Here is a 20,563-nt window from a genome sequence, read left to right as displayed (position 1 = left end):
TTGAATCTATTTCTCACTTCCACTGTATAATCATAGATGATTTGATTTAGGCCATACCTAAATGGTCTAATGGTTTTCCTTACTTTCTTCAATTTAAGTTTGAATTTGGCAATAAAGAGTTCATGATCTGAGCCACAGTCAGCTCCCTGTCTTGTTTTTGCTGCCTTTATAGAGCTTCTCCACCTTTGGTTGCAAAGAATATAATCAATCTGATTTCAGTATGATCCATCTGGTGATGTCCATGTGTAGAGTCTTCTCTTGTGTTGTTGGAAGAGGGTTTTTGCTATGACCAGTGTGTTCTCTTTGCAAAACTCTATTAGCCTTTGCTCTGCTTCACTTTGTACTCCAAGGCCAAATCTACCTGTTACTCCAGGTATTTCTTGACTTCCTACTTTGCATTCCAGTCCCCTAATGAAAATGACATCTTTTTTGTGTGTTGTAGAAGGTCTTGTAGGTCTTCATAGAACCGTTCAACTTCAGCTTCTTCAGCATTACTGACTGGGGCATAAACTTGGATTACCATGATATTGAATCGTTTGCCTTGGAAATGCACAGAGATCATTCTGTCATTTTGAGATTGCATCCAATTACTGCATTTCAGACTCTTTTGTTGACCATGATGGCTACTCCATTTCTTCCAAGGGATTCTTGCCCACAGTAGTAGATATAATGGTCATCTGAGTTAAATTCACCCAGTCCAGTCCATTTTAGTTCACTGATTCCTAGAATGTCGATGTTCACTCTTGCCATCTCCTGTTTGACCACTTCTAGTTTGCCTTGATTCATGGACCTAACATTCCAGTTTCCTATGCAATATTGCTCTTCACAGCATCAGACTTTACTTCCATTACCAGTCATGTCCACAACCGGGTGTTGTTTTTGCTATGATTCTGTCTTTTCATTCTTTCTGGAGTTATTTCTCCACTGATCTCCAGTAGCATATTGGGCAGCTACTGACCTGGGGAGTTCCTCTTTCAGTGTCCTATCTTTTTGCCTTTTCATACTGTTCATGGGGTTCTCAAGGCAAGATACTGAAGTGGTTTGCCATTCCCTTCTCCAGTGGACCACGTTTTGTCAGAACTCTCCACCATGACCCGTCTGTCTTGGATGGCCCTACACAGCATGGCTCATAGTTTCACTGAGTTAGACAGTGCTGTGGTCCATGTGGTCCAACCAGTTAGTTTTCTGTGAATGTGATTTTCATTCTGTCTGCCCACTAATGGAGAAGGATAAGAGGCTTATGGAAGCTTCCTGATGGGAGAGACTGACTGAGAGGGAAACCGGGTCTTGTTTGATGGGTGGGGCCGTGCTCAGTAAATCTTGAATCCAATTTTCTGTTGATGCAGTACTCCCTCCCTGTTATTTTACCTGAGACCAAACTATGGTGGAGGTAATGAAGATAATGGGACTACCTTCAAAAGGTCCCATGCATGCACTGCCACACTCAGGTCCCCAACTCTGCACAGGCCACTGCTGCCCTACGCCTCCACTGGAGACTCCTGGACACTCATGGGCAGTCTGGGTCAGTATCTTGTGGGGTCATTGCTTCTTTTAACCTTTTAAACAATTTTTAAATTGTGGTAAAATTACATAACATTAATTTACCATCTTAAGCATTCTTAAATGTAGAGCTCAGTAGTAAATATATTCACATTATTGTGCATTCAATCTCTAGAACTCTTCATCTTTCAAAATTGAAACTCTCTACTCATTAAATACTTTTCCGTTCCTCCCTCCTCCTGGTCTCTGGCAACCATCATTCTACTTTCTGTCTCTATTTTATGTGGAATCATATAGTATTTGTCTTATTTTGCCTGGTTTATTTCACTTAGTATATGTCCTCAAGCATAGATCAGAACGTCCTTCCTTTTGGTGGCTAGATAATATTCTGTTGTATGTACATACCACATTTTGTTTATTCCTTCATTGGACTGAAGTTGCTTCCACCTTTTGGTTATTGTGAATAGTACTGCAATGAACAAGTGTGCAAATATGTCTTTGAGACCCTGCTTTCAACTCTACTGTGTAGATATTTAACATTGGACTTGTCAGATCTTATAGTAAATCTATTTTTAACTTTCTGAGTGGAAAAGGAACAAACTATTTTCAACTGAACCATTTTACATTCACACCAACAGTGCACAAGCATTCCAATTTCTCCAAATCCTTGTCAAAACTTCTGTGACAAGGATCACCTTTCCAAAAGTTTCCAGTAACATGTTCTTCATATCTCTCTGAGATGTCATCAAAATTACCTTTAATGTCATATTTCTATCAAAAATCTGTTATGGGTAATGTGGTTTTTTTTTTAATTTCAGTTTTGAAATTATAATTTTATTATTGTTCAGGGCTAAATGTTTTCTTTATTTTTAATTGGAGGATAGTTACTTTACAATATTGTGTTGATTTCTGCCATATATCAACATGAATCAGTCATAGGTATAGGTTTGTCCTCTCCCTCTTGAACCTCCCTCCCACATCCCATGCCATCGCAACCCTCTAGGTTGTCACAGAGCCCCGAATTTGAGCTCTCTGAATCATATAGCAAATTCCCACTGGATGCTATTTTACATATGGTAATACTCACGTTTCAATGCTACTTTCTCAGTTTGTGCCACCCTCTCTTTCCCCAACTGTGTCCACAAGTCTCTTCTCTATATCTGTGTTTCTCTTGCTGCCCTGCAAAAAGCTTCATCAATATCATCTTTCTAGATACCATATATGCATGTTAATATATGATATTTGTTTTTCTCTTTCTGAATTACTTCACTCTGTATAATAGGCTCTAGGTTCATCTGTCCCATTCAAACTGACTGAGATGTGTTCCTTTTTATAGCTAAGTAATATCCCATCGTGTATATGGACCACAACTTTCTTTATCCATTCATCTGTTGGTGGACATCTAAGTGAAGTGGAAGTTGCTCAGTTGTGTCCAACTCTTTGTGACCCTATGGACTATACAATCTATGGAATTCTCCATGCCAGAACACTGGAGTGGGTAGCCTTTCCCTTCCACAGGGATCATCCCAACCCAGGGATTGAACCTAGGTCTCCTGCATTGCAGGCAGATTCTTTACCAGCTGAGCCACAAGGGAAGCCCCCACCTAGGTTAATTCAATACCCTAGCTATTGTAAATAGCTCTATGATGAACACTGGGATGCGTGTGCCTTTCAATTATGGTTTCCTCAGGGTGTATGCTCAATAGTGGGATTGTTGGGTCATATAGTATTTTTATAGCATGTGTCTCAAAAGTCCTCCAGCTTCTCATTATAGTTTCAAAGCTACTTTATACAGCTTCAAAGTTACTTCCACATTTTAAATTATTTGATGCAGAAGCACCCCCACACATATATGTCTCAGAACCAAAATCTGTATCCATTAGCTTAAGTTGCTATAAAAATACCAGAAACTGAGTGACCTAAACAACTGAAATTTACATTTTTACAGTTCTGGGGGCTGGAAAGTCCAAGACCAAGGCTCCATTAAGGTTCTGTTGTGGCTGAGAGGTTTCTTCCAGGCTGACAGATGGCTAACTTCCTGCTGTGTTCTCAAATAGCAGAGTGAGCAACTTCTTTGGTTGCTCTTCTTTAAAAGCACAAAATCTAAAGGATCAAGTCCCCACTCTTAACCATTATATCACTCAACCATTATTATCTCTTTGCTTCAAGTACAATCACATTGGGGGAGTACAATCACATGTATGGATTTGGAGAGTCAAAATTCAGCCCATAGCATACTTATCTTTTATGTTGCTACTAAAAATGGGGATTTTTACATGTTTCAATGCCATTCTCCCTGTAAAATATCATGTTTGAAACGAGTTGCCAGTCCAGGTTTGATGCACGATACTGGACGCTTGGGGCTGGTGCACTGGGACATCCCAGAGGGATTGTATGGGGAGGGAGGAGGGAGGAGGGTTCAGGATGGGGAACACATGTATACCTGTGGTGGATTCATTTTGATATTTGGCAAAACTAATACAATTATGTAAAGTTTAAAAATAAAATAAAAAATTTTTGAAAAAGTTAAAAACAAAAAAAAGTACGTGTGGCTAGTGGCTACTGCAAAAAAATAAAAATGGGGTTTTTAAAAAAAATTTTATTTTTATAGAAAGGACGTGAACATTTTGTATTGCTTTTTAAAAATGACTTTGTTTATTTATTTTTGACTATGCTGGGTCTTTGTTGCTGCTTGGGCTTTTCTCTAGTTGTGCTGAGGAGGGGCGACTCTCCAGTTGTGATTCTTCTCAGTGCGGGGCTTCTTTCTTGTTGTCCAGCCCAGGCCCTGTGGTGCACAGGCTTCAGTAGTTGAGGCTCCTGGTCTCCAGAGCACAGACTCAATAGCTGCGGCACACAGGCTTCGATTCTTCGTAGAATGTGGGATCTTCCCAGAGCAGAGTTCAAACACCACCACTGCTTTTCTAATGAGCAATCTCAATATTTTATCTTAAAGTTTCTAAGAGTTTTGTGGTAAAAATAATTTGACCTTTCTTGGCACAAAATCATATTATCTGAAAATAATATTTTCTTCTTATTCAACACACACATTGTAATTTCCTCTCATCTGATTGCATTACCTAGTACTCTGAAGAGCACTATTAAAACAGTAAGGTTAGTTGGTACCCTTCTTTTGTACATAAGAGAAAAGTGAGATCCAGACAAATTGTTTCTCACTCAAAGGTATATGTAAAACTATTTTCAGAGAAGGAAAATATCATGTCATAGCTCATCAATCCCTTTGTTGTTTGTTGTTGATAATGATGCTGTTCTTGTCCTAGTTATTGTTGTTATATTATTCTTGGGGAGGGAAAAATACTTGAGTATTTTAAATCATGTACCATAGATTTTGATGTTATTTATAGGCAGGAGTTTCTGGACTTGTAGAACCAGATTTTCACAAGCAAATGTGATACTTTACAGATTAAGAGAATGTTAAACACTGAAACAGTTCTACCTCCTCATGAGGACACTGATACAGAAAATGCTTAGGTGAGCATGCCTCAAAATTCATTTCCTCACAAATGTTTTGCTTTTCCCTTTCCAATAGTTCCCTCACAATTCTTCCAATAGGTAATACATAAGGAGAGAAAAACTCATGTGACTGCTAATCTCCCATTAGCATTAGTATGAGTACTTTTCAGCATCAGTACTTTTTATTAAGAAAAGCTTTGAAACCTGTCTACAAGTCATTCAGCAAGTGAACTTAGTCACTTTGACTAGGTAATAGATAAGTATAAGAAGAAAAGAGGCTCCATAGTTGCTGGAACAATACTGGTAGCCATAATGACAACAACATATCAAGTTTATTACATTTCTGAATAAAGCGAAGTCCCCATATACTGCAAAGACTTGGAAAACCACTCAACTTTTCTACAAATCAACTCCTTACTCTGTAAGACTAAGAAACTTGTGAAAACAGTCTGCCATTTGATTCCCCTTCATATAAGGTATTTGTAACATAACATGTTACTGCTGCTCTTGTTGTTCAGTCACTAAGTGGTGTTAGACTCTTTTGCAACCCCTTTACCTAATTTTAAATCTTTTGTTTATGTTAACCTGTGGATTTCAAGGGGATTTTGGTTGGTTTTGTTTTGCCTTCAGTAATCTCTCAGTTGATCATTTAATACATAGAATTGGGGTGGGGGAGAAGATAATAGAGGACCAATCAAATATAGGATCAAATATGAGACAAGTTTTTATTCTGGTGCCTATAGTTTGGTTTTCTATTTTATTATCTGATTACTTCCCTGGTGGCTCAGATGGTAAAGCATCTGCCTACAATGTAGGAGACCCGGGTTTGATCCCTGGGTTGGGAAGATCCCCTGGAGAAGGAAATGGCAACGCATTCCAGTATTCTTGCCTGGAAAATCCCATGGACGGAGGATCCAGATAGGCTACAGTTCATGGGGTCACAAAGAGTTGGACACAACAGAATGACTTCACTTTCACTTTTTAAATTAGTTAGAGCTTCTTTTGGGAAGTCAAATAGAGATGGAAGCCTCTGATCCTTCTCACCTCTCCTAGAACTAATGTTCTCATCCTCCTTTACCACCAAGCCAAGAAGCTCCAGCACCATCTCTCTTGGCCATCTTGTCTGCCAGTATACTACACAGCCATAATTACAGCATTCTTAATTTTCCAGATTATGTGGGTCTATACTTTTTCTAGGGGCTTGACTGGTGGCTCAGATGGTAAAGTGTCTGCCGACAATGCCGGAGACCTGGGTTCAATCCCTGGGTCAGGAAGATTCCCCTGGAGAAGGAAATGGCAACCCATTCCAGTACTCTTGCCTGGAAAACCCCATGGATGGAGGAGCCTAGTGGGCTACAGTCCATGGGGTCACAAAGAGTCAGACACGACTGAGCGTACTTTTTCTACTAATCTTTGAACCCAACTGCCTATATGCCCTGAGTTTCAGCCTTGCCTAATTACTTGCAATCTACCAGACTTTCGTATGTCCAAATCTTTGTCCACCAAACTTTCTCTCTTTAGTATATTTTCTCCACATCTAACCCTTTCTCTCTTCGGTCAGCCTCCATCATCCAATCCCATCAGTTGTTCTATCGTCTTCTCTCTAACTCTCAAAATAACATTTACTCATTTAACAATATTAAATCCAAATGGCACTTCATCAATGTCCTGCAGATATGTAAGTACTGGCTACCTTTTTCTTGCATGTCTTATCTATGCACACTCTATCCCTCTGTTATCACACTACCTTTAATAGTTTTTTTATTAACTCACTGGAATATCTGCTAAATAAAGGCAGGGGTTTGTACCTGTTTTGTTCACTGTTGTGGCCCTAAAATTATGTCTGATGGTTGGCAAGTGGCTAACAACTATTTGTTTCATATTGCTTTAATTTGTTGACATGTTTATATCCTTCTGCTAAACTACAGGTCACTTAGTACAGAAACTTTGTTCTACTCATTTAGGGTATTCCTTTAGAAGCCAGAACATAAATAAGCAATTAATTAATGCTTGTTGAAGTTGCTTAAGATAATCTAATATTATTCTATAATATTTTGGAAATCCTACTTAATTTGCATTGAGATTATAAACCAAAGAGACAAGTGAATTTCCCAGCCTCATTAGCCTTTGAAATTATTGTTCCCCTTTGCCCTACATGGAGCACTACTGATGCTTCAGTAAAGAACAGACAATGCTTCCTCTGTAGGCAACTAAGGATCCTCCAGGAGGCTACCAAGTTCACCAAGTTCATGGTTCTAGGTGCAACAGCTCAGCCTCAAGGATATAATGAAAGTTTAGTATAGGAGACAGAATGCAATGGGAACTAAAGAACTCTCTTTTCTATTCTTTCCTTAGTCTGTGGGCTTTCTGAAAATCTGCATATGGGATGAAACTTTTACCTCTTCATCCAAAGAACAAGAAATCATGCAGCATCAGATATGCACAAGTCATTTAAAATGTTTTTTAGTTGTAACCTGATTTTGCTTGCAATGTGAATTACTGTCCTTTGCATTTTAAGCTTCCTCATTTGTGAAAAGGGATAACAGAGCAGACTTTTTCACAAGATCACTCTGTCACTTAACTAATTAATACTGTAATTATAAAGTACTTAGAAAATATAACACACTGTACAAATGCCAAGTGTTGTTATTAGAATGATTTGAATGCTCAGCTCATCTAGATTTACTGTTAGCAAGGCAAATAATTCTAAACAGTAAGAAAGCCTCCACGATACATACTAATTAATCTAATTTAAACATTTATTATGTGCTATAAATATGCCTTGTTAAAATATACATTTTAGTTAAGGCCACCATTAAAGCCATCCTTCAGAAATCGAGTTGCTTGAAGTCTGCATAAAATGATTTCTGCTTTGGCCTTTCATAGTGATGGTTTACATCACATTTATCTTACAGATAATTTCCTTGTTGATTGATTTGTTTATTTGACTGCATGCTGATCACAGGGATTCAGCTAATATTAAGAATAAAAAAAGGAAATTGACACATTCTCTTTGTCCCTGTAGAAAAGATCTGAAAAGAAACAATATATTTTTAACTGCCGTGCTATTCAAATCTCTAATATTCATTAGGGGTACATTTCTAGAAAGGAAATACCCAAGTGTAGAAAATGGAAACATGATGTGTGCTTTTAGGGAAAACTTGATTTTGGCAGTAAAAGTCACACTATCTCTATAGGTTACATCTGCAGGTCCCAGAGTGATAGAACATTAGCAAAGCTGAGTGCAATCGGTATGTGGGTTCTTATTGCCACAGTACATCATGAGAGAAAACACAATGACTAATTCTCATGTAGAATAAAGAGCTTCTATGAGGGTTATTTTTTTCCTAAATGAATTCACTTTAAAAAATTAACTTGTTAAAAAAAAAAAATTAACTTGTTCCCAGTAACAGCCCTTTACCCACTACAGTCAAAAGCTGAATTCCTTGATTAGGTTTTTAGTCTCATTAAAAAAAAAAAAAAAAAAAAAAAAAAAACAAGCTAGCTGGTCAGTTGAATCAATATGTAAACCTTTTTCTCCAAAGAACTCAAAGTAAATTGCTATTGCTGAGTATAAAATACATTTTCCCTGTGGAATACTACCTTCTGATCCCTGCAAGGGTCCTCTTACCTAAAGACACATATTAACAGTGTAAAATAGCAATAAAACATAAAAAGAAATAACCTGAGGCTTTTCTGGATTCCTTCATATTCACATCAATGAAAATGTTGTTTGACCTCTAATTATGCTTCATTTCCTAGTGCAGATTGAACTGCCCATACTTTTCCATTGAAAACTATAAATATGCCAATAAATGAAGTTATCACCCCACCTACTGACTCTGTTCTAACAAATACTGTCCTTTTACAAAACAATGTACTTTCACAAATGACCACTCGTTGGAAATGGCCACCCCTCTACAGCTAGAAGTGAGCTAAGAACTGGAAGAAAGAGAATATACATCAGGAAAGTAAACCTCAGAAAAAAAGAAACTTTGATTGTATTTACTTCTTTGTCTCTTAGTTGCCAGACCCATCAGGGTAATTTCAAGTTTCTGAACCACCACAATGAAAGAAAAGCAAACTCTGCCACAGTTTCAGTTTACAAATAAGATGTATTTTTGAGATTAAAAAGCAATGTATTGGAAAATACGGTACAAAGGGAAATTACTTTTTAGTGGAATTAATTGTAGTTCCTAAGTAATAGAATAAACATATTGATATAATTCTCTTTGGAATATTCCATAACCATTGTGAAAATAAAATATTCTGAAACAAATTTACATTTGTCTTTCTCTTTCCAGCTCCTCCCTATACATTTATCTTCTATCTTCTTAACTTAATTACATGAGTAAGAACATTAATTTCAAATGCAGTTAAACGCTGAACTCATTGAAGTTCATTTCAATATTTTATTTACTATTAAATACAAACATATATGATCCTTCCCAATAGCTTCATGTCATTCAAATGATCCCTTAGACAAATTTTCAGTGTGATAAAAAACACATTTAGACTACTTGCATTTTTCAGTAACTTGACATCTCCATTGATGGTCATATAATTTTTATAATAAGGGGCATCTGAGGCAGCTAAGGAAGCATTTATCATCAAATTTAACTACTAAGTTTATGCATATTTTAATTGAAAGCACAAATTGCCTTTCTACACTAAAATATATAATTAAATATTATTAGTTTTTCTCTCTATATATTTTGTTTCTATGGTGATGGCCTTTGATGCTATATAGTAATATCTTAATTTACAGATTTCCTATGAGTTGAGCAATTATATAAGAAATCAGAAATGCAAAAAAATAAATAAAGAAACTGAAAAAAATTATGTCACGTAAATGTTGCTCTTTGTAATTTTACCCATCTGACAAAAACCTCTGAGCACACATTAGTTGAGATAAAAAAAGCAGGTCCTAAGGAAGTCATGAGGTCTGATAATTTGTCTCCAGTGCAAAGAGTTCTTTACTTGAAGCTTTAACTCATCTATTGATGACCTTTATTTTCTCCTGTGTTTTTTAAAATTATATTCCCCAATTAAATAAGGAGGAATTTGATTATTTTTCAAGGATTGTGTTGATTGGGCTCTTAATGCAAAGTGCTCCTTGTAGAATGACTAAATTGATACCCATCAGGTACATGACTCTTCAACATCACAGAGGGACTAGGATCAGGACCTAACCCACACAGCTTTTTCCTATCCTGTGGTGATATTCTGAGCATTGTTAAGCAAAGGGACAGAAATACGTTTGATCGTTGCTTAAGTTATTTGGTAGTAGTTCCTTCTATGGTGTTTGGAAGAGACTCTAAAGGCAAGTCTGATTGTAGCCTTTCCACATCAGTTGCTGGAGTGGAGAGCTGGTCTTTTAATTTCTAATTTTCTCCAAGCAAAAAAGAGGTTATTGTTTGTGAGTCTTGTTTATTAATAAAACTATTACTCTACTGGTATTGCTTTTTACCTTCTCACTTAGCCCTCTCATAACTAAGCACAACTAATTACATACATAGTATAATTTTAGTAGAAATAAGGTTTTATCCTAAACACTGAAGAGGGGAACAAATAAGTAGAGAAGGTCAAAGCGATGGGCAGATAAGTAATAAACTCAAGGTATTTGACTAATAAAAGAAAAGTCTATGGTACACAATGATTTCCTGAACATTGCCAGGGCTGCAAAAGTCAGCTAATACTAGAGTTTGATCCTTAACTTCACTAGGTCATTTCTAGACCTGCTCCAAATTACTCTTAATCACTTTTATCTTTTAAAATCTCTGAAAGGGGCATGGCAGGTGCTGTTACAGAAAGAAAAACAGTGTGTAAGAGTGGGCTGAAAAGTGAAGAAGGCTAAAGATGAAAAAGGTCTAAACCCTCTGGAAATTCATTTAATGAAATTAAGGCAATAGTATATTACTATTAAGGCAATAATACAGTACTATAGTGTGTAGAATTACCACACTTTAATACAGAATATTGTAAAGCTATAAGGAAATTAGTTTAATGGTTTGCTTTATCTTTTACACAGTCAACAACAAATATCAAATACTGAACAAAACTTTGAGTTTTCAAGAGTACATCAGAAACGTGTGAAAATCATGGCAAAAAAAAAAAAAAAAAAAAAGGCCAAAATGTCCTTGGGCAAACACCTTTTAGGCTGCTGCTGCTGCTGCTGCTAAGTTGCTTCAGTCGTGTCCAACTCTGTGTGACCCCATAGACGGCAGCCCACCAGGCTTCCCCGTCCCTGGGATTCTCCAGGCAAGAACACTGGAGTGGGTTGCCATTTCCTTCTCCAGTGCATGAAAGTGAAAAGTGAAAGTGAAGTTGCTCAGTCGTGTCCGACTCTAGCGACCCCATGGACTGCAGCCTACCAGGCTCCTTCGTCCATGGGATTTTCCAGGCAAAAGTACTGGAGTGGGGTGCCATTGCCTTCTCTACTAGCACAGGCTAATACTACTTAAGATGTAACCAACTCTTCCATTTCAAGGATATGCTTTTCCTCCAGGCACTATCTTGTAAGAGGGAGATAGTGCTGACTTTTGTGTGTCTTTGACTCTTTCTCAATGAAAAGTTTTATGATTTAAAAATAATCTTTTTCTTCCTCCTTGCACATATTTCTGCAAAATTTACCAAATCCCATTTGTTACTCTTTCTCCACAATTCAGTAGGAATGATTAGGTATCTTGTTACACAAATCAAGAGCTATAAATTTGAGATGATTAGTTCCATTGTCATAAAGTGAAATAAATGGTTTTTAGAAATTTGATCCAACTTCATCCTGTTCTGCCATCTAGTCTATATAAGGCATCTTGAGACTTCATGTGAATGATTTATACTATTTAAATCAGATTCCTCTAAAGTAATGGAAAATAGAGGAGTAATAACAACAATGCAGTTGACCCTTGAATTAAAGGGGTTTAGAACTCCATGAGTCCACTTCAGTTCAGTTCAGTCAGTTCAGTCGCTCAGTCGTGTCCAACTCTTTGCAACCCCATGAATCGCAGCACGCCAGGCCTCCTTGTCCATCACCAACTCCCGGAGTTCACTCGTCCCCTGAGTCCACTTACATGCACTTTTTTTTACTAAGTACCTACTATAGCACTTCACTATCTGAAGTTGGTTGGCTCTGCAGATACAGAACCATGGATAAGCAGGGCCAAGTGTAAAGCTGTTATAAAGATTTTCACTCAGAGAGTGGGTGTCCCTAACCCCTGTGTTGTTCAAGGGTCAAATGCAATAGTAAATATCATTTTGTAATTTTCCATAATATGCTGATTCAATGTAGTTCAGTTCAGTTCAGCCGCTCAGTCGTGTCCAACTCTTTGCGACCCCATGAATTGCAGCACGCCAGGTCTCCCTGTCCATCACCAACTCCTGGAGTTCACCCAAACTCATGTCCATCGAGTCGGTGATGCCAACCAGCCATTTCATCCTCTGTCATCCCCTTCTCCTCCTGTCCCCAATCCCTCCCAGCATCAGAGTCTTTTCCAATGAGTCAACTCTTCTCATGAAGTGGCCAAAGTATTGGAGTTTCAGCTTGAACATCAGTCCTTCCAAAGAACACCCAGGACTGATCTCCTTTAGAATTGCCTGGTTGGATCTCCTTGCAGTCCAACGGACTCTCAAGAGTCTTCTCCAACATCACAGTTCAAAAGCATCAATTCAGCGCTCAGCTTTCTTCGCAGTCCAACTCTCACATCCATACATGACCACAGGAAAGACCATAGCCTTGACTAGATGGACCTTTGTTGGCAAGGTAATGTTTCTGCTTTTTAATACGCTATCTAGGCTGGTCATAACTTTCCTTCCAAGGAGTAAGCGTCTTTTAATTTCATGGCTGCGATCACCATCTGCAGTGATTTTGGAGCCCCAAAAAATAAAGTATGACACTATTTCCAGTTTCCCCATCTAATTCGCATGAAGTGATGGGACCAGATGCCATGATCTTAGTTTTCTGTATGTTGAGCTTTAAGCCAACTTTTTCACTCTCCTCTTTCACTTTCATCAAGAGCCTTTTTAGTTCCTCTGCCATTATCAAATATGTGGTTTTCATCCAGACTTTATCTGAGTATAGATGCCAAATATATTTTACTTGCTCTTAGACTGTAATAGACTTCTTATAAAATACTAGATGAAGCAGAAAGACACAATAGACAAACTTCCTTATACATTCTTGATTTTAGAATCATCCCAAAATCTCACATAAATACTGGAAAGAATGTGTAAATTTTGGTGATACAATACAGAGAATTAAGTCTAAAGGAGATTGCTTTTTTCATTTCATAAAGTATAGCTAAAGAATTTATGTATGACTAGCAAATAAAAGTGAAAATGAAGTCGTGTCCAACTCTTTGCGACCCCATGGACTGTAGCCTACCAGGATCCTCAGTCCATGGGATTTTCCAGGCAAGAATACTGGAGTGGGTTGCCATTTCCTTCTCCAGGGGATCTTCCTGACCCAGGGATTGAACACCTGGTCTCCGGCATTGTAGGCAAACGCTTTACCATCTGAGCTACCAGCAAATAAAAAAAAAAAAAAAACCTGTTGAACTAAAGAAACAGAGTACACAGATTCATCAGGTCTAATAAAATAGATTAATATTGGAATGAATATCCATTAATCATGAAATGTGTAGTTGAAAATGTTATTTACTAATATTCTAGTTCCTTTTGTAAATCGCAAGCATGAACATTTTAAGAAACCATCCTATATATCCCCAATGATTAAAGCATTATGCTTCAGAAATGCATATTTAATTTTATTTAAAAATCCATTTTCAAGAATGGTGGCAATACACAAGAAGGAAGAGGATGAGTAGTATTCTACTGTGTGTGTGTGTGTATGTGTGTGTGTGTATGGTGGTGGTTTAGTTGGTAAGTCATGTCTGACTCTTGTGACCCCTTGGACTTGGCCTACCAGACTCCTCTGTCCATGGAATTCTCCAGGTAAGAATACTGGAGTGGGTAGCCATTCCCTTCTCCTGGGGATCCTTCTGACCCAGAGATTGAATCCAAGTCTCCTGCATTGCAGGCAGATTCTGTACCATCTGAATCACCAGGGAAGGCCATATACACCATATCTTCTCCATCCATTTGTCTGTTGATGGGCATTTGAGTTGTTTCCGTATCTTGGCTATGTAAATAGTGCTGCTATGAGCACTCGGGTGCAAGTATCATTTTGAATTAACGTTTTCATTTTTTTTTCAACATTTACACAGGATTAGAATGTCTGGATCATATAGCAGTTCTTATTTTAATTTTTTGAGGAACCTCCATACTATTTTCCATAGTTGCTACACTAATTTACATTCCCAGCAACAATATAGGAGGGTTCCCTTTTTCTCCACATCCTCTCCAACATTTATTATATGTAGATTTTTTAATGACAGCCATTCTGAGTGGTGTGAAGTGATGCATCATTGTGGTTTTGATCTGAATTTAATAATTAGCTATGTTGAGCATCATTTCATGTGTCTGTTGCCCACTATATGTCTTATTTGAAAAAACACCTATTCAAGTCTTCTGCTCATTTTTTAAATTGGGCTTTTAAAATTGATTCATATGAACTGTTGATACATTTTAACCCTTTATTGTATCATTTGTAAATGTTTTCTCCCATTCAATAGGTTGTGTTTTTGTTTTGTCAATGGTTTCCTTTAGTTGTACAAAAGCTTTTAAGTTTAATTAGATCATATTTGTTTATTTTTGTTTTATTTTTTTTCCCTTAGGGGACAGATCTAAAAAAAAAAAAAATTGCTATGATTTTGTCAAAGTATATTCTGCCTATGTTCTCTTTGAGGAGTTTTATGGTTTCAGATCTCAAAAACAGAACAGAGATCCCAGAAATAAAACCTATGGTCAATTAATCCATGTCATAGGAGGTAAGGATATACAATGAAAAAAAGAGAATCTCAATAGTAGTGCTAGGAAAACTAGGCAGCTAAATGTAAAACAATGAGATTAGAACATTACCTCACATCACATACAAAAATAAATTCAAAATGGATTAAAGATTTAAATGTAAGACCTGAAACCAATATTTCTAATCGGATTAAATAGATCATAATAAATATTTTTGGCTTTAATTCTAACAAACACTCTGAGTCATAGGTATAAAGGCTACTGGCTATTCTTTCCCCAAAGTACCCGAGGTCTGAAAGGAAAACAGGATCAAGGGGAAAGTTGACACCTTTTGCCCAGATTTAGGTCTTGGATGCTCCATGCTTAACCTTGGAGAAACAAGAGAAAACAAAGTTTCCCTCTTATAACCATTTTTGCCTAATATTTTGGTGAAAACAAATAATAGACTTCATCGTCTAGAGAGCCATCGAAGAGAAGAAACATCTCTAAAGCTCTCCCTTCACCATAACTTTGCTCTCTCCCAGGTTAAGGAGCTCTTTGTGCTAGTTTCAAAATAAGAGGGCTCAGAGACCATGAACATTTCATTCAAGGTCAATTCCTGCCAGAAACACTTGAGTGTTCCCTTGATGCTGCCTGAAGTTTGTCTCTTTATGTGAAAGTCACAACAGAATCCTTCTTCTATTCCTTCAAATTTTTAGCTATGGGAGAACCAGTAACCTAACTAGCTTGGGGAAAAAATTATTAAAAATAAACAAACACTTAAATACATTATGCTGTATGCAGAGATATATATTAACAAAACTATGCTAAGAGATAGCCCACACAGTGGGATATTCCAATTCTTTGTGATGGATTGTTCTCCAATAACATCTACTCTCTACTCTTTCTTTTTTCTTACTTTTGTTGCCTTGTCACATTTATTTTTAATTTTTTAATATAAATTTATTTATTTTAATTGGAGGCTAGTTACTTAGCCTCATCACATTTTGAGGGTAGCATTTGAATTTTTTTTTAATTAGGTAGCAAAAACCTTCAAACTTTTGTTCTCAATGTAATTCTAACAATAAGTGTTTAGCACAGCTGTTCACACTCCATAAAATAAAATTTCCGTTCTGATAAGAACAATGGAATTTAAGTTTATGTTTTGCCAGAGATTTGCATGTGTAACTCAGAACTCAAAAGAGTTAAAGACGTGAAATCAAATACAACAGCTCATAGATTAAAAGTCACAAAAACTTAAACCGTAGAAAAGTAGCATTAAAACTTTCATCTTAAATATTTAGAAATGAAACATTTGGACATCCACATTAGGAGATATGTAATTGACAAAGTATTCAGGTTGTAATTGTTGGCCACTTAAAATAATTTGATCTCACAAATTAAAAGGAAAAAAATGGTGAATTCTAAAAGGATGTTTCGTAAGTAAGTCTTTGTTCAGTCCTTATAAAGCATAAATATAATACTATTTACTACTTCAGCAATAGTTTATAGAATATAAATAGTTTATAGCATATAGAATTATAGCTAAATTTAGTAACCAGAATATTTTGTTTTGAGTGACGCATGAAACAGGATTATGTGGAACTGGAAATATCTAGATACACATTGTTATTACTTATAGAAATGGAATATTTTATATGAATAGATAAAATAATATGCATCTTTCATTATTTATAATTATCTTTCAAAAATTTGCAATTCTTTGTGCAAAATAAGATCCAATCATAAAATACAAATAGTCTATTTCTGTAGGATTATCTAAATGCATTGAAGCAGTAGATTTGAAATTTAGAACTGTAACTTACTGCATGGATTAACTATATAAGTCAGATATAAAGCAAATAAATTTATTCTATCTTTGCAGTCCTCACACTGCACATTATTTTACAAAAACATAGCTCTTAAAACTATTTGTGAAATTGGTTTTCTATAAATATCAATTTCATACTTGATGCAATATGGCTACTTACCCAGTATCTAAAAGATCTTTAAATTGGGGCTCAGATGTTTTAAGTGGGTTGCTTCTTTTCCACAAATAGTTTATCTATAATTCAGATTTTTGAAAGCAATCGATTTTTGAAACCAAGAACTATATGACACACAAATTACCCAATGTTTTTTACATAATGACTTAAAGTGTAAAGATCTAATACAATTTGTCTGTTCATTCCCCATAAAAATGGCTTTACAAAGTATACATACTCTTTAAACCATTTTTATTAGATAAGGTTACAGTGACTAAGAAAACAATTGACATTTTAAATAGATTTCCATTGCAGGTACAAAGAGTGAATACTTAATGTGAACAATGACTGAAACCTAACAAAAATTCTGGAGACTCACAATCTTGAACCTATTTTGTCTAACTTATTACCTTGGCTCCTTAGAACCTATGTACTTCCAAGGTATACTGTTATGTGGTGTATTTTTTTAAAAGCTCAATTTATCCATGTATCCATCACAAACCTAACTTTCATTACCTAACACAATAATATTTATTCTCTTCCCATAATAATAGTAATTTTAATTTATAATTCTTTGGGCAAAATAAAATCTTCATCACATACCGTTTGTGACATTCCATTCCCTACTTAGGGACAAAGTTCCTTCTTATATATCTCTAATATCACTGCTGCTAAGTCACTTCAGTCGTGTCCGACTCTGTGTGACCCCAGGAAGGCCCTAAAACATTCTAAAGAGAAGTACTTGAAAAGGTATAAAATAGCCATAAGCATCCTGGTGTTGGTTTATTCATTTGTTCATCCAACACTAACTGAGTGCCTATAATGTGTGGGCACAGTGAGCATTTCTGTGAAAGCTGCTAGTAATGAAGAAATGATAAGGCAAGCCCAGAAATGTTCCCTCCTGTAGCTTACCCCCTCCTGGAGGAGACAGACAGTAATCACCGAGAGAATGGACCAGCCAAAGACTATCAGGAACACCTGCAGTTGAACAAGTATCTGCAACTGGTTGCAAGGAGAGAGAACACATACCTTAGGAAATGTGTAGTGTATCTTAGCAAGGGCATTAGAAAGAAGGATCACAGGGTTGGGGCTGTGGTTGGGTAATACTGGAGACTGTCATAAAAAAAGGAACATTTCTATGAGTGGATATCTCAATAAACCTTATCTATAGAGAAGGTGGATTAAGGTAAGGATAAAGCTGTAACTGGCTTTCAAAAGCTCTAGGTCACTCATATAAGAGAGGGAGAAGGTGGCTATTCTATGGGTTGTGTGAAGACCTTGCTGATGGGAATGTTCTGTGGAATCATACTCAGCAGGAGCATGATTCAGCTGTAAAAGGGAGATCAGTTTTTAATGACATTGAAATTGAGGTCTAGGTTTAAACGTCTTATCAGTCCCCAGGGCAGCTTTTTTTTTTTCCTCAAAGAATATTCAGAAAACAAATAAGATAAGATAACAAGTATCACTAGGATAATTTTATATAATGTGGCCATAAAAGACAACTTTGTGAAGATGACATTAAGCCAAGACCTGAGATTTAAAAAGAACCTACCAGGCAAGGGCAAGTGCAAAGACCTGAGGAGAAGAACTTTTCTGGTGGTCCAGTGGTTAATATGCCTTGCAACGCAGGGAAAAACCGCTTCCTTCCCTGGTCGGAAGTGCGATTCCAATGGTCCCTATGATAAATCCTATGACTTTGGAGTTATCAGAGATATAGTCACCTACTGCAGCTACTGAAGCCCACGTGTTCTGGGGTCTGCGCACCACAAACTACTGAGCCCCTACGCCACACCAAACATCCTGTGTGCCACAAGGAAAGATCCCGCGCGAAGCAACGGAGATCCCGCGCGAAGCAACGGAGATCCCGCGCGAAGCAACGGAGATCCCGCGCGAAGCAACGGAGATCCCGCGCGAAGCAACGGAGATCCCGCGCGAAGCAACAGAGAACCTGAGTGATTCAAGGAAGACCAGAAGCAACCAAAGAAATACATAGGGAAAAAAAAGAGAGATAGAGAGAAACATCTTCTAAAGAGTAAAACTTAAAAAAGAAAACAAAAAAGAAACAAGGAGAGCAGGGGTTGGACATGCTTTCAGAACTAGAAGGAAGACTGCTGCTTCTAAGTCGCTTCCGTCGTGTCCGACTCTGTGCGACCCCATAGACGGTAGCCCACCAGGCTCCACCGTCCCTGGGATTCTCCAGGCAAGAACACTGGAGTGGGTTTCCATTGCCTTCTCCGAGAAGGAAGATTAGCACGTCTGAAAACAGCAATGAAAGTATTGAAAGCATATAAATGTGGGTGTGTGGAATGACTAGTCGGTAACTTCATGCTAGGTCCAAACACAAGTATCTGAGTGTTATAGGGTGAATTATGTCCCCTCCAAATTTATGTGTTAAAATGCCAACCCCAAGTACCTCAGAATGTGATTGTGTTTGGAGATAGGGCCTTAAAAAGGCACTTGAAATGAGATCATTATGAGTAGATGGGCTCTACTTCATTATGACCAGTGTCCTTATAAAAAAAAGGAAATTGAGATATAAACAGGTACGAAGGGAGAACAATGTGGAAACACAAGAAAAACCAAGGAGAGAGGCCTCAGAATAAACCCACCCTGCTAACACCTCGATCCTGGACTTCTAGCCTCCAGAACTGTGAAAAAATAAATTTCTGTTGTTCAAAGTTCTGCTGTTAATAAGTTTGGGTGGTATCTTGTTGTGACTGCCCATCAAACGAATGCACTGAGTTACCAAGACATCACTTTCAATGCCCAAAACTATTAAATCAATGCTAAATGTTCACTCAATCTATGTTTAATTTTGCTTGAAAAATAAGGTCTTATATAGTTAGTGGCACCAAAGATATTTACCTCTCTGGGCTTCAAATTTATATAGAAGACTTAGGACAAGAAGGTAACTCTCTTCTAACTCCAAAGTCAGAGGATTTATCATAGGGACCATTGGAATCATACTTCCAAAAATAGCTCTGTATTTGGATCATATCTTTCTTCTAAGCAGTTCAAAACACTTCAAAGACATTTTCATATCAATTCTCACAGCATCCTGTGAAGGAAGGTAGGAGGGAAATATTATCATTCCTATTTGACATTTCTATACACCTACTCACTTGATTATAAGATCATTTTAACTGAATGTATAATTTTTTCAGTGAAAAGATTATATGCCCAGAAAAAAAATGATGTTCTCAAGAAAAACAATTTTTGACTGTCACTCTTTTGTGATGAATGACCTAAACATTTATAATACACAAAGTAACCCTTAAGATTTTTATTTAGGTGTTATTTCTCCTTCCTCTTTATACTCCCTTAGAAAAAAAGATAGGAATATTGACAAAACGGCAGCACATTTTTTAAGTAGCACCAGTTCAGTTCAGTTCAGTCGGTCAGTCGTGTCTGACTCTTTACAACCCAGAGGACTGAATCACGCTAGGCCTCCCTGTCCATCACTAACTCCCAAAATTTACTCAAGCTCATGTCCATTGAGTCAGTGATGCCATCCAGTCATCTCATTCTCTGTCATCCCCTTCTCCTCCCACCCTCAATCTTTCCCAGCTTCAGGGTCTTTTCAAATGAGTCAGTTCTTCACATCAGGTGGCCAAAATACTGGAGTTTCAGCCTGAACATCAGTCCTTCCAATGAATATTCAGGACTGATTTCCTTTAGGATGGACTGGCTTGATCTCCTTGCAGTCCAAGGGACTCTCAAGAGTCTTTTCCAACACCACAGTTCAAAAGCATCAATTCTTTGGT

The 20,563-nt window shown here is 37.1% G+C and overlaps 1 long non-coding RNA gene across 1 annotated transcript; it reads right to left on the bottom strand.

The window, feature by feature from the left end:
- Positions 1–4,133: 4,133 nt before the first annotated feature.
- On the bottom strand, positions 4,134–19,598 carry LOC123334982. The gene is made up of 4 exons (XR_006553157.2): positions 18,352–19,598; positions 17,712–17,801; positions 16,806–16,879; positions 4,134–4,421 (listed from the first exon to the last, which is right to left on the bottom strand). It is a non-coding gene; the product is annotated as an uncharacterized LOC123334982 (long non-coding RNA).
- Between the last annotated feature and the right edge of the window lie 965 nt (positions 19,599–20,563).

This window comes from Bubalus bubalis, chromosome 9 (assembly GCF_019923935.1).
Source record: "Bubalus bubalis isolate 160015118507 breed Murrah chromosome 9, NDDB_SH_1, whole genome shotgun sequence".
In the NCBI taxonomy this organism is placed as follows: Eukaryota; Metazoa; Chordata; class Mammalia; order Artiodactyla; family Bovidae; genus Bubalus; species Bubalus bubalis.
This window is presented reverse-complemented; position numbering and strand designations above follow the sequence as displayed.